We start from the raw sequence: 14,701 nt of genomic DNA on the forward strand, positions 1-14,701 counted from the left end.
TTTTCAAATACTCACCTAGAAATATTCTTTCATTCTTACCTTACCACTTCCTGGTAGTCTCTTATCTTGTAGAATTGGGTAACAAAGTGCAATATATAGGAAGTTGGTGATCAACGAAGGTTGATTCCATAATTATTAGAATATGCATGCATCAAGTTAAGAATATACTAATAAATCTTCCCCTCTTATGGAGACATGGCGCGTATAAGGAAAACTGATAGTCGCCTAGAGGGGGGGTGAATAGGGCGAAACTGAAATTTACAAATATAAACACAACTACAAGCCGGGTTAGCGTTAGAAATATAAACGAGTCCGCGAGAGAGGGCGCAAAACAAATCCCAAGCGAATAAGCAAGTGAGACACGGAGATTTGTTTTACCGAGGTTCGGTTCTTGCAAACCTACTCCCCGTTGAGGAGGCCACAAAGGCCGGGTCTCTTTCAACCCTTCCCTCTCTCAAACGGTCCCTCGGACCGAGTGAGCTTCTCTTCTCTAATCAAAGCCGGGAACAAAACTTCCCCGCAAGGGCCACCACACAATTGGTGCCTCTTGCCTTGATTACAATGGAGTTGTGATCTCAAGAACAAGTGAGAAAGAAAAGAAGCAATCCAAGCGCAAGAGCTCAAATGAACACGGCAAATCACTCTCACTAGTCACTAGGGCTTTGTGTGGAATTGGAGAGGATTTTATCTCTTTAGTGTGTCTAGAATTGAATGCTAGAGCTCTTGTAGTAGTTGAGAAGTGGAAAACTTGGATGCAATGAATGGTGGGGTGGTTGGGGTATTTATAGCCCCAACCACCAACTTGACCGTTGGCTGGAGGCTTCTGCTCGATGGCGCACCGGACAGTCCGGTGCACACCGGACAGTCCGGTGCCCCTGCCACGTCATCACTGCCGTTGGATTCCGACCGTTGGAGCTTCTGACTTGTGGGCCCGCCTGGGTGTCCGGTGCACACCGGACATGTACTGTTTGATGTCCGGTGCACCGGTATGGGCGATTCTGACTTCTGCGCGCGCTGCGCGCGCATTTAATGCACCGCAGGGAGCCGTTGGCGCCGCAGGGAGCCGTTGCTCCGCTGGCACACCGGACAGTCCGGTGCACACCGGACAGTCCGGTGAATTATAGCGGAGCGGCTGCCGCGCGAACCCGAGGCTGGCGAGTTCAGGAGGCCGAGCTTCCTTGGAGCACCGGACATGTTCGGTGCACACCGGACAGTCCGGTGAATTATAGCGCGCCGGCTTCCGAGAATTCCCGAGAGTAAAGAGTTGGAGTCTGAGTCCCCTGGTGCACCGGACAGGTACTGTTCACTGTCCGGTGGCACACCGGACAGTCCGGTGCGCCAGACCAGGGGTGCCCTCGGTTGCCCCTTTGCTCCTTTATTGAATCCAAAACTTGGTCTTTTTATTGGCTGAGTGTGAACCTTTTTCACCTGTATAATCTATACACTTGGGCAAACTAGTTAGTCCAAAGATTTGTGTTGGGCAATTCAACCACCAAAATTATTTAGGAACTAGGTGAAAGCCTAATTCCCTTTCAATCTCCCCCTTTTTGGTGATTGATGCCAACACAAACCAAAGCAAATAGAGAAGTGCATAATTGAACTAGTTTGCATAATGTAAGTGAAAAGGTTACTTGGAATTAAGCCAATATAACTACTTACAAGATATGCAAGGAATGTTTCTTTCTTATATAACATTTTGGACCACGTTTGCACCACATGTTTTGTTTTTGCAAATTCTTTTTGTAAATCCATTTCAAAGATCTTTTGCAAATAGTCAAAGGTAAATGAATAAGAGTTTGCAAAGCATTTTCAAGATTTGAAATTGTCTCCCCCTGTTTCAAATGCTTTTCCTTTGACTAAACAAAACTCCCCCTAAAAGAGATCCACCTCTTAGTGTTCAAGAGGGTTTTGATATACCATTTTTTAAATACTCCTTTCTCCCCCTTTTGAACACAATAGGATACGAAATGATAAATACTTTTGGAAAGCACTAAGTTTTTGAATTTGGTGGTGGTGGTGCGGTCCTTTTGCTTTGGGCTCATTTCTCCCCCTTTTTGGCATGAATCGCCAAAAACGGAATCATTAGAGCCCTTGGAGTAATTTCTTCCCCCTTTGGTCATAAGTAAATGAGTTAAGATTATACCAAAGACGAAATCCGGTCCTTTTGCTTTTGAGCTTTTACTCTCTCCCCAAGGATAGAGTCCTTTTTTTTTGATGCTCATTTCTCCCCAAGGAATAGAGAGTTGCTCGGAGTGATGGCGAAGCATGAGTTACGGAGTGGAAGCCTTTGTCTTCGCCGAAGACTCCAATTCCCTTTCAATATACCTATGACTTGGTTTGAAATAGACTTGAAAACACATTAGTCATAGCATATAAAAGAGATATGATCAAAGGTATTCAAGTGAGCTATGTGTGCAAGCTAGCAAAAGAAATTTCTAGAATCAAGAATATTGAGCTCATGCCTAAGTCTGGTAAAAGATTGTTCATCAAGAGGCTTGGTAAAGATATCGGCTAATTGATCTTTGGTATTAATGTAAGAAATCTCGATATCCCCCTTTTGTTGGTGATCCCTAAGAAAATGATACCGAATGGCTATGTGCTTAGTGCGGCTATGCTCGACGGGATTGTCGGCCATTTTGATTGCACTCTCATTATCACATAGCAAAGGAACTTTGGTTAATTTGTAACCATAGTCCCGCAGGGTCTGCCTCATCCAAAGTAATTGCGCGCAACAATGGCCTGCGGCAATATACTCGGCTTCGGCGGTGGAGAGAGCGACCGAATTTTGCTTCTTTGAAGCCCAAGACACCAAGGATCTTCCCAAGAACTGGCATGTCCCCGATGTGCTCTTCCTATTAATTTTGCACCCCGCCCAATCGGCATCCGAATAACCAATCAAATCAAATGTGGATCCCCGAGGGTACCAAAGCCCAAACTTAGGTGTGTAAGCCAAATATCTCAAGATTCGTTTTACGGCCGTAAGGTGTGATTCCTTAGGGTCGGATTGGAATCTTGCACACATGCAAACGGAAAGCATAATGTCCGGTCGAGATGCACATAAATAAAGCAATGAACCAATCATCGACCGGTATACCTTTTGATCCACGGACTTACCTCCCGTGTCGAGGTCGAGATGCCCATTAGTTCCCATGGGTGTCTTGATGGGTTTGGCATCCTTCATCCCAAACTTGGTTAGAATGTCTTGAGTGTATTTCGTTTGGCTAATGAAGGTGCCCTCTTGGAGTTGCTTGACTTGGAATCCTAGAAAATACTTCAACTCCCCCATCATTGACATCTCGAATTTCTGTGTCATGATCCTACTAAACTCTTCACATGTAGACTCGTTAGTAGACCCAAATATAATATCATCAACATAAATTTGGCATACAAACAAGTCATTTTCAAGAGTTTTAGTAAAGAGTGTAGGATCGGCCTTGCCAACTTTGAAGCCATTAGCAATAAGGAAATCTCTTAGGCATTCATACCATGCTCTTGGGGCTTGCTTGAGCCCATAAAGCGCCTTAGAGAGCCTATATACATGGTTAGGATACTCACTGTCTTCAAAGCCGGGAGGTTGCTCAACATAGACCTCTTCCTTGATTGGTCCATTTAGGAAGGCACTTTTCACGTCCATTTGATAGAGCTTAAAGCCATGGTAAGTAGCATAGGCCAATAATATGCGAATTGACTCAAGCCTAGCTACTGGTGCATAGGTTTCACCAAAATCCAAACCTTCGACTTGTGAATACCCTTTGGCCACGAGTCGAGCTTTGTTCCTTGTCACCACACCATGCTCATCTTGCTTGTTGCGGAAGACCCATTTGGTTCCTACAACATTTTGGTTAGGACGTGGAACTAAATGCCATACCTCATTCCTTGTGAAATTGTTGAGCTCCTCTTGCATCGCCACCACCCAATCCGAATCTTGAAGTGCTTCCTCTACCCTGTGTGGCTCAATAGAGGAAACAAAAGAGTAATGTTCACAAAAATGAGCAACACGAGATGTAGTGGTTACCCCCTTATGAATATCGCCAAGGATGGTGTCGACGGGGTGATCTCGTTGGATTGCTTGGTGGACTCTTGGGTGTGGCGGCCTTGGTTCTTCCTCATCCTCCTTTTCTTGATCATTTGCATCTCCCCCTTGATCATTGCCATTATCTTGAGGTGGCTCATCTTCTTGATTTTGCCCTTCATCAACTTGAGCCTCATCCTCATTTTGAGTTGGTGGAGATGCTTGCATGGAGGAGGATGGTTGATCTTGTGCATTTGGAGGCTCTTCGGATTCCTTAGGACATACATCCCCAATGGACATGTCCCTGAGTGCTATGCATGGAGCCTGTTCTTCACCTACTTCATCAAGATCAACTTGCTCTACTTGAGAGCCGTTAGATTCATCAAACACAACGTCACATGAGACTTCAACTAGTCCAGTGGACTTGTTAAAGACCCTATATGCTCTTGTGTTTGAGTCATAACCAAGTAAAAAGCCTTCTACAGTTTTAGGAGCAAATTTAGATTTTCTACCTCTTTTAACAAGAATAAAGCATTTGCTACCAAAAACTCTAAAATATGAAATGTTGGGCTTTTTACCGGTTAGGAGTTCATAGGATGTCTTCTTGAGGATTCGGTGAAGATATAACCGGTTGATGGCGTAGCAGGCGGTGTTGACCGCTTCGGCCCAAAACTGGTCCGGTGTCTTGTACTCATCAAGCATGGTTCTTGCCATGTCCAAAAGAGTTCGATTCTTCCTCTCCACTACACCATTTTGTTGTGGCGTGTAGGGAGAAGAGAACTCATGCTTGATGCCCTCCTCCTCAAGGAAGCTTTCAATTTGAGAGTTCTTGAACTCCGTCCCGTTGTCGCTTCTTATTTTCTTGATCCTTAAGGCGAACTCATTTTGAGCCCGTCTCAAGAATCCCTTTAAGGTTTCTTGGGTTTGAGATTTTTCCTGCAAAAAGAATACCCAAGTGAAGCGAGAATAATCATCCACTATTACAAGACAATACTTACTCCCGCCGATGCTTATGTAAGCAATCGGGCCGAATAGATCCATGTGGAGTAGCTCAAGCGGCCTGTCGGTCGTCATGATGTTCTTGTGTGGATGATGGACTCCAACTTGCTTCCCTGCCTGGCATGCGCTACAAATCCTGTCTTTCTCAAAATGAACATTTGTTAATCCTAAAATGTGCTCTCCCTTTAGAAGCTTGTGAAGATTCTTCATCCCAACATGGGCTAGTCGGCGATGCCAGAGCCAACCCATGTTAGTCTTAGCAATTAAGCAAGTGTCGAGTTCAGCTCTATCAAAATCTACCAAGTATAGCTGACCCTCTAACACTCCCTTAAATGCTATTGAATCATCACTTCTTCTAAAGACAGTGACACCTACATCAGTGAATAGACAGTTGTAGCCCATTTGACATAATTGAGAAACAGAAAGCAAGTTGTAATCTAAGGAATCAACAAGAAAAACATTAGAAATGGAATGGTCAGGAGATATAGCAATTTTACCCAATCCTTTGACCAAACCTTGATTTCCATCCCCGAATGTGATAGCTCGTTGGGGATCTTGGTTTTTCTCATATGAGGAGAACATTCTTTTCTCCCCAGTCATATGGTTTGTGCACCCGCTGTCGAGTATCCAACTTGAGCCCCCGGATGCATAAACCTACAAAACAATTTTAGTTCTTGACTTTAGGTACCCAAACGGTTTTGGGTCCTTTGGCATTAGACACAAGAACTTTGGGTACCCAAACACAAGTCTTGGAACCCTTGTGCTTGCCCCCAACAAACTTGGCAACGACCTTGCCGGATTTGTTAGTCAAAACATAAGAAGCATCAAAAGTCTTAAATGAAATGCTATGTTCATTTGATGCATTAGAAATTTTCTTTCTAGGCAACTTGGCACGGGTTGGTTGCCTAGAGCTAGATGTCTCACCCTTATACATAAAAGCATGATTAGGGCCAGAGTGAGACTTCCTAGAATGAATTTTCCTAATTTTGCTCTCGGGATAACCGGCAGGGTACAAAATGTAACCCTCGTTATCCTGAGGCATGGGAGCTTTGCCCTTAACAAAGTTAGACAAATTTTTAGGAGGGGCATTAAGTTTGACATTGTCTCCCCTTTGGAAGCCAATGCCATCCTTAATGCCAGGGCGTCTCCCATTATAAAGCATGCTACGAGCAAATTTAAATTTCTCATTCTCTAGGTTGTGCTCGGCAATTTTAGCATCTAATTTTGCTATATGATCATTTTGTTGTTTAATTAAAGCCATATGATCAAGAATAGCATTAACATCAATATCTCTACATCTAGTGCAAATAGAAACATGCTCAACATTAGATGTAGAGGGTTTGCAAGATTTAAGTTCTACAACCTTAGCATGCAACATTTCATTCTTAGTTCTAAGGTCGGAAATAGTAGCATTGCAAACATCAAAATTTTTAACCTTAGCAATTAAATTTTCATTCTCTAATCTAAGGCTAGCAAGAGATGCATTCAATTCATCAATCTTAGCAAGCAAGTCAATGTTATCATCTCTAAGATTGGGAATTGAAACATTACAAACATGTGAATCAACCTTAGCATTTAAAATAGCATTTTCATTTCTAAGGTTGTCGATCATCTCACGGCAAGTGCTTAGCTCACTAGACAATTTTCACATTTTTCTACTTCTAGAGCATAAGCCTTTTTAACCTTAACATGTTTCTTGTTTTCTTTAATTAGACAATCCTCTTGGGAGTCCAAAAGGTCATCCTTTTCATGAATAGCACTAATCAATTCATTTAGTTTTTCTTTTTGCTCCATGTTAAGATTGGCAAAGAGAATACGCAAATTATCCTCCTCATCACTAGCATTATCATCACTAGACGATTCATATTTAGTGGAGGAGTTGGATTTAACCTTCTTCTTTTTGCCGTCCTTTGCCATGAGGCACTTGTGGCCGACGTTGGGGAAGAGGAGTCCCTTGGTGACGGCGATGTTGGCGGCGTCCTCGTCGTCGGAGGAGTCGCTTGAGCTTTCGTCGGAATCCCATTCCCGACAAACATGGGCATCGCCGCCCTTCTTCTTGTAGTACCTTTTCTTCTCCTTTCTTCTCCCCTTCTTGTCGTCGCCTCGGTCACTGTCACTAGACATAGGACATTTAGCAATAAAATGACCGGGCTTACCACATTTGTAGCAAACCTTCTTGGAGCGGGACTTGTAGTCTTTCCCCCTCCTTTGTTTGAGGATTTGGCGGAAGCTCTTGATGACGAGCGCCATCTCCTCATTGTCAAGCTTGGAGGCGTCTATTGGTTGTCGACTTGGTGTAGACTCCTCCTTTTTTTCTTCCGTCGCCTTGAATGCAACGGGTTGAGCTTCGGATGGGTCGCCAAGCTCGTTGATTTTCCTTGAACCTTCTATCATGCACTCAAAACTTACAAAATGCCCGATAACTTCCTCGGGGGTCATTTTAGTATATCTAGGATTACCACGAATCAATTGAACTTGAGTGGGATTTAGAAAAATGAGAGATCTTAAAATAACATTTACCACTTCGTGGTCGTCCCACTTCTTGCTCCCGAGGTTGCGCACTTGGTTTACCAAAGTCTTGAGCCTGTTGTACATGTGTTGTGGCTCCTCCCCTTTGTTAAGCCGGAACCGACCGAGCTCCCCCTCGATCGTTTCCCGCTTGGTGATCTTGGTGAGCTCATCTCCCTCGTGCGCGGTTTTGAGTACATCCCAAACCTCCTTGGCGTTCTTCAACCCTTGTACTTTGTTATATTCCTCTTTACTTAGTGAGGCGAGGAGGATTGTTGTGGCTTGTGAGTTGAAGTGCTCGATTTGGGCTACCTCATCCTCATCATAGTTCTCATCCCCTATTGATGGTACCTGCGCACCAAACTCAACAACATCCCATATGCTTTTGTGGAGCGAGATTAGATGAAATCGCATTAAATCGCTCCACCTAGCGTAATCTTCACCATCAAAAGTTGGTGGTTTGCCTAGTGGGACGGAAAGTAAAGGTGTATGTTTGGAAATGCGAGGGTAGCGTAGGGGGATCTTACTATACTTCTTGCGCTCTTGGCGCTTAGAAGTGACGGAGGGCGCATCGGAGTCGGAGGTCGATGTTGATGAAGTGTCGGTCTCGTAGTAGACCACCTTCCTCATCCTCTTGTGCTTGTCGCCTTTCCGATGCGGCTTGTGGGAAGAAGATTTTTCCTTCTTCTCTTTGTGATGAGAAGAAGATTTCTTCTCCTTCCCTTTGTTGGAGGAGCTCTTCTTCTTCTCCCTCCTTTTGGTGCGGGACTCTTCCGATGAAGTGCTCCCTTGGCTTGTAGTGGGCTTTTCGCCGGTCTCCATCTCCTTCTTGGCGTGATCTCCCGACATCACTTCGAGCGGTTAGGCTCTAATGAAGCACCGGGCTCTGATACCAATTGATAGTCGCCTAGAGGGGGGGTGAATAGGGCGAAACTGAAATTTACAAATATAAACACAACTACAAGCCGGGTTAGCGTTAGAAATATAAACGAGTCCGCGAGAGAGGGCGCAAAACAAATCCCAAGCGAATAAGCAAGTGAGACACGGAGATTTGTTTTACCGAGGTTCGGTTCTTGCAAACCTACTCCCCGTTGAGGAGGCCACAAAGGCCGGGTCTCTTTCAACCCTTCCCTCTCTCAAACGGTCCCTCGGACCGAGTGAGCTTCTCTTCTCTAATCAAAGCCGGGAACAAAACTTCCCCGCAAGGGCCACCACACAATTGGTGCCTCTTGCCTTGATTACAATGGAGTTGTGATCTCAAGAACAAGTGAGAAAGAAAAGAAGCAATCCAAGCGCAAGAGCTCAAATGAACACGGCAAATCACTCTCACTAGTCACTAGGGCTTTGTGTGGAATTGGAGAGGATTTTATCTCTTTAGTGTGTCTAGAATTGAATGCTAGAGCTCTTGTAGTAGTTGAGAAGTGGAAAACTTGGATGCAATGAATGGTGGGGTGGTTGGGGTATTTATAGCCCCAACCACCAACTTGACCGTTGGCTGGAGGCATCTGCTCGATGGCGCACCGGACAGTCCAGTGCACACCGGACAGTCCGGTGCCCCTGCCACGTCATCACTGCCGTTGGATTCCGACCGTTGGAGCTTCTGACTTGTGGGCCCGCCTGGGTGTCCGGTGCACACCGGACATGTACTGTTTGATGTCCGGTGCACCGGTATGGGCGATTCTGACTTCTGCGCGCGCATTTAATGCACCGCAGGGAGCCGTTGGCGCCGCAGGGAGCCGTTGCTCCGCTGGCACACCGGACAGTCCGGTGCACACCGGACAGTCCGGTGAATTATAGCGGAGCGGCTGCCGCGCGAACCCGAGGCTGGCGAGTTCAGGAGGCCGAGCTTCCTTGGAGCACCGGACATGTCCGGTGCACACCGGACAGTCCGGTGAATTATAGCGCGCCGGCTTCCGAGAATTCCCGAGAGTAAAGAGTTGGAGTCTGAGTCCCCTGGTGCACCGGACAGGTACTGTTCACTGTCCGGTGGCACACCGGACAGTCCGGTGCGCCAGACCAGGGGTGCCCTCGGTTGCCCCTTTGCTCCTTTATTGAATCCAAAACTTGGTCTTTTTATTGGCTGAGTGTGAACCTTTTTCACCTGTATAATCTATACACTTGGGCAAACTAGTTAGTCCAAAGATTTGTGTTGGGCAATTCAACCACCAAAATTATTTAGGAACTAGGTGAAAGCCTAATTCCCTTTCAAAAACAACACGCAAATCTACTAGACCATTTGGCGTGCCTCGCCATCAGCTAGCTTCCAGGCACGAGGGAAGTAATAGTGGCAGCAATGACCCAGTTGGAGACCTGGAAGCCAGGGTGGAACAATTTCGGCCAGAGCTACGTCACAGGAATAGGGCACAGGAGTAGGACAACCAACATATAGCTGAATTGTCAACTGACGTCAGCGCTTGCAATATGAGATTTTTGAACGGGATTTGGCCATTGATTGGGCCATCAATTCTCGTTCGATCGCTTGGGACCGCGAAGCAAAAGCTCGAGCTCGTGTGGCAGAGCTTAGTGCGGCCCTCGAAAGTCTGCAACTGTACTGTAATACTTTACAAGAAGAAGTACATGTATTGTGTGCTCGACTGCACCCGGACGTGCCTTCAGACGCTGCTACAGTGGGAGCCGGACCATCGGGTACAATAAATGAAGGACCTGATGGGAGTTGGACCTTTTTAGGCCCATTCCTTCCATGAACCTTGCTGACGATCGGTCTCCTGCAGTAGGAGATGGAGCAACAAAGGATGAAGAAGACTAGAATAATATAGTTTAGATATTATACTTATGTAAAATAAGTAATGAAGTCAAGTTGTACGCTGGAGTCTGTATAATTATTACATTTTGGTAATGTAATATGATTGTGTATGCTGGCATGTTATATTTTTTCCAAATGTTTCTTTGCCTCAGATGCCATCACGGACTCGCACATATGATGGTGCGGGGACTTCCCGCGGTAGGGAAGATACTCCTAACCCGCCACCAGTACCACCGACTTTGGCCGAGGCTATCTGTGATATCCCAATTTTCTGAAAAAGAAGTTAAATTTCTTTTTTCTCTTTTCTTTCATGTTCTATGGCATTGGGGTTTGGAGTTTCAGGAGGCATTCCTCAGGAAAACAGTAGATATTTTGTCATTTTTTCCGCTGGGGTCGGGAGCTCAGATGGGAGAGCGTGTTCGGGCCTTTGATCTCGATCCGATGGATGGGAGCCCCCCTTCCTAACCCTAGCCGACCCCCTCCCCTTTTCCCAATGGTTGTAGCCGCCCCCACCCTTTCCACCTCTTTGGCCGCCGCCCCCTCCCTCTTCCTCTCCTCCCCTTGGGTAACCTCCCTCTACCCTCTCCACGACTTCCTCCTCCTTCTAGATCTCCCCCCACGCAGCAAGGATCGAGAAGAGGAGGAGCACATTGAATTGAAGAGGGAGAGAGGATCAAGGAGATGTTCTTCCCCATCTCTTCTTGAAGATTTTCTTGGGGAAATCCCTAGGTATGGATGAAATCCTTGTTCCTCCCTGTAATTATGTGCTTTTGGAGGTTGGGGATCATGGGTCATATATATAAAAAGTCTATATATGTGTCATAGATAATTTGTAGATCTTTCTGAAGGATTACGGGGTTTGTCAAATGTTCATGGCAGATTCAGCTTGTGATGTTTGTCAATTGTGTGAAGGATTACAGGGTTATTATTGACCCTGTATGTCTGGTACTTTGAGTGCATCGTATGATGAATGAAATGTAAGTTTCTGAACCACAGAAGATGAAGACTTATATTATGTGTAGGTTAACCTTACTAGTTTGGATATTTTTCATAGTTAAGTTTTGGATGAAGTATAGTGACATTGATTAATCAAGTATTGTGTTGTTGTTGTGCTGTCAGTGCTCTTTGTGGAGTTTTGGCATTTCTTCAATGACTATGCTGCGCAGAATTTTATTGGCTTCTTGTCGGCTTTATTGCTCCATTAGTTCTATAGACTTTCTCCCTTTTGTGGGGTGCAAAGAATGTGAGATTACATGATTATCTTTTCATGATGGCAAGAACAAGGTTTAGGAAGATTAGGAGTTTTGTTTCAATAGAACCACTTGTTTTGTGGTGCTTTGAGGTGAGGTGTTTGATCTTCTTATACATTCATCTGGTGTGGATGTTTCACCATTGAATTAAAATGAATTGTTGAAGCTGGTAAGGGTTGTGCTTAGTGCATATTATCCCTTCATAAAAGAGTGTTGTTTGAAGACACTAATGTTGATATATAGCTGCATCCAAATTCAATGGTGTGAAATTGTAGTGTTGATTGCATCTATGACTTGTTTTGAGCTTCATTGCATGTTGATTCATGCTGGATATCAGGTTGTGTAGTTTCCTTAGATAATTAGTCCGAGGTAGAAGTTCTTGTGTTAATTAAGACCAATAATGGACCCATGTTTTGAATGGTGGTGCTATATGGGGTACCTTGGATGCTTTGCTTGGAGTGGTCGAATTCGAGGACGAATTCTTTTTAAGGGGGGGTAGAGTGTGATATCCCAATTTTCTGAAAAAGAAGTTAAATTTCTTTTTCTCTTTTCTTTCATGTTCTGTGGCATTGGGGTTTGGAGTTTCAGGAGGCATTCCTCAGGAAAACAGTAGATCTTTTGGCATTTTTTCCGCTGGGGTCAGGAGCTCAGATGGGAGAGCATGTTTGGGCCTTTGATCTCGATCCGATGGATGGGAGCCCCCCCTCCCAACCCTAGCCGACCCCCTCTCCTTCTCCCAATGATTGCAGCCGCCCCCACCCTTTCCACCCCTTTGACCGCCGCCCCCTCCCTCTTCCTCTCCTCCCATTGGGCAACCGCCCTTTACCCTCTCCACGGCTTCCTCCTCCCTCTAGATCTCCCCCACGCAGCAAGGATCGAGAAGAGGAGGAGCACATTGAATTGAAGAGGGAGAGAGGATCAAGGAGATGTTCTTCCCCATCTCTTCTTGAAGATTTTCTTGGGGAAATCCCTAGGTATGGATGAAATCCTTGTTCCTCCCTGTAATTATGTGCTTTTGGAGGTTGGGGATCATGGGTCATATATATAAAAAGTCTATATATGTGTCATAGATAATTTGTAGATCTTTCTGAAGGATTACGGGGTTTGTCAAATGTTCATGGCAGATTCAGCTTGTGATGTTTGTCAATTGTGTGAAGGATTACGGGGTTATTATTGACCCTGTATGTCTGGTACTTTGAGTGCATCGTATGATGAATGAAATATAAGTTTCTGAACCACAGAAGATGAAGACTTATATTATGTGTAGGTTAACCTTACTAGTTTGGATATTTTTCATAGTTAAGTTTTGGATGAAGTATAGTGACATTGATTAATCAAGTATTGTGTTGTTGTTGTGCTGTCAGTGCTCTTTGTGGAGTTTTGGCATTTCTTCAATGACTATGCTGCGCAGAATTTTATTGGCTTCTTGTCGGCTTTATTGCTCCATTAGTTCTATAGACTTTCTCCCTTTTGTGGGGTGCAAAGAATGTGAGATTACATGATTATCTTTTCATGATGGCAAGAACAAGGTTTAGGAAGATTAGGAGTTTTGTTTCAATAGAACCACTTGTTTTGTGGTGCTTTGAGGTGAGGTGTTTGATCTTCTTATACATTCATCTGGTGTGGATGTTTCACCATTGAATTAAAATGAATTGTTGAAGCTGGTAAGGGTTGTGCTTAGTGCATATTATCCCTTCATAAAAGAGTGTTGTTTGAAGACATTGATGTTGATATATAGCTGCATCCAAATTCGATGGTGTGAAATTGTAGTGTTGATTGCATCTATGACTTGTTTTGAGCTTCATTGCATGTTGATTCATGCTGGATATCAGGTTGTGTAGTTTCCTTAGATAATTAGTCCGAGGTAGAAGTTCTTGTGTTAATTAAGACCAATAATGGACCCATGTTTTGAATGGTGGTGCTATATGGGGTACCTTGGATGCTTTGCTTGGAGTGGTCGAATTCGAGGACGAATTCTTTTTAAGGGGGGTAGAGTGTGATATCCCAATTTTCTGAAAAAGAAGTTAAATTTCTTTTTCTCTTTTCTTTCATGTTCTGTGGCATTGGGGTTTGGAGTTTCAGGAGGCATTCCTCAGGAAACAGTAGATCTTTTGGCATTTTTTCCGCTGGGGTCAGGAGCTCAGATGGGAGAGCATGTTTGGGCCTTTGATCTCGATCCGATGGATGGGAGCCCCCCCTCCCAACCCTAGCCGACCCCCTCTCCTTCTCCCAATGATTGCAGCCGCCCCCACCCTTTCCACCCCTTTGACCGCCGCCCCCTCCCTCTTCCTCTCCTCCCATTGGGCAACCGCCCTTTACCCTCTCCACGGCTTCCTCCTCCCTCTAGATCTCCCCCACGCAGCAAGGATCGAGAAGAGGAGGAGCACGTTGAATTGAAGAGGGAGAGAGGATCAAGGAGATGTTCTTCCCCATCTCTTCTTGAAGATTTTCTTGGGGAAAACCCTAGGTATGGATGAAATCCTTGTTCCTCCCGGTAATTATGTGCTTTTGGAGGTTGTGGATCATGGGGATTAAAGGATTAGAGGTTGGATTAGATGTGGGGTTAGGTTTTGATCTCGAATTTAGTTTTCTGCAGAATGGCAGATTCGACAGTTTCTGTTCATCTCAATTTTCCGTGGTCTTAGTGGCTTCAAAAAAATAAAAAGTCTATATATGAGTCATAGATAATTTGTAGATCTTTCAGTGGCTGTGAAGAACACCTCAAGCGGACATCATATTAGAAAGTTATTGCAGTTTGATTATAGCGGTTTTTCAGTCTCACAATTCTGTGCAGAATCTGTTCTCCTAAGATTTAGGCAATTTTATCAGCAGAGTTAAACTTTAGGTTGGTAAAAAAAGTTGTAGACAATTTTATAAGATTTCCAAATTTTAAAGAGTGCATTCATATAAATTTTAAAACTCCAGTTATGTTTGTTTTACTGTGGTTGTTCCTGTTTGCCTAACAAAAATGAGCGGGTGTGTTCACTGGTAGGTTTCATCTAGTAGATGGCCGAATTGGCTCTTCCAACTATGGAGACTTTTGTAGAGGAATAAATGTGCTTACTGCCAGCAGAATTTCATAATTTTTGGTTGAGTAGTTTGGGAGATATCGAATTTTGAAATTAACTTTGCTGTTGTCTGAAACAGATTCAGTCAGTTATCTTGTCA

The sequence above is a fragment of the Zea mays genome, chromosome 3, assembly GCF_902167145.1.
Source record: "Zea mays cultivar B73 chromosome 3, Zm-B73-REFERENCE-NAM-5.0, whole genome shotgun sequence".
NCBI lineage: Eukaryota > Viridiplantae > Streptophyta > Magnoliopsida > Poales > Poaceae > Zea > Zea mays.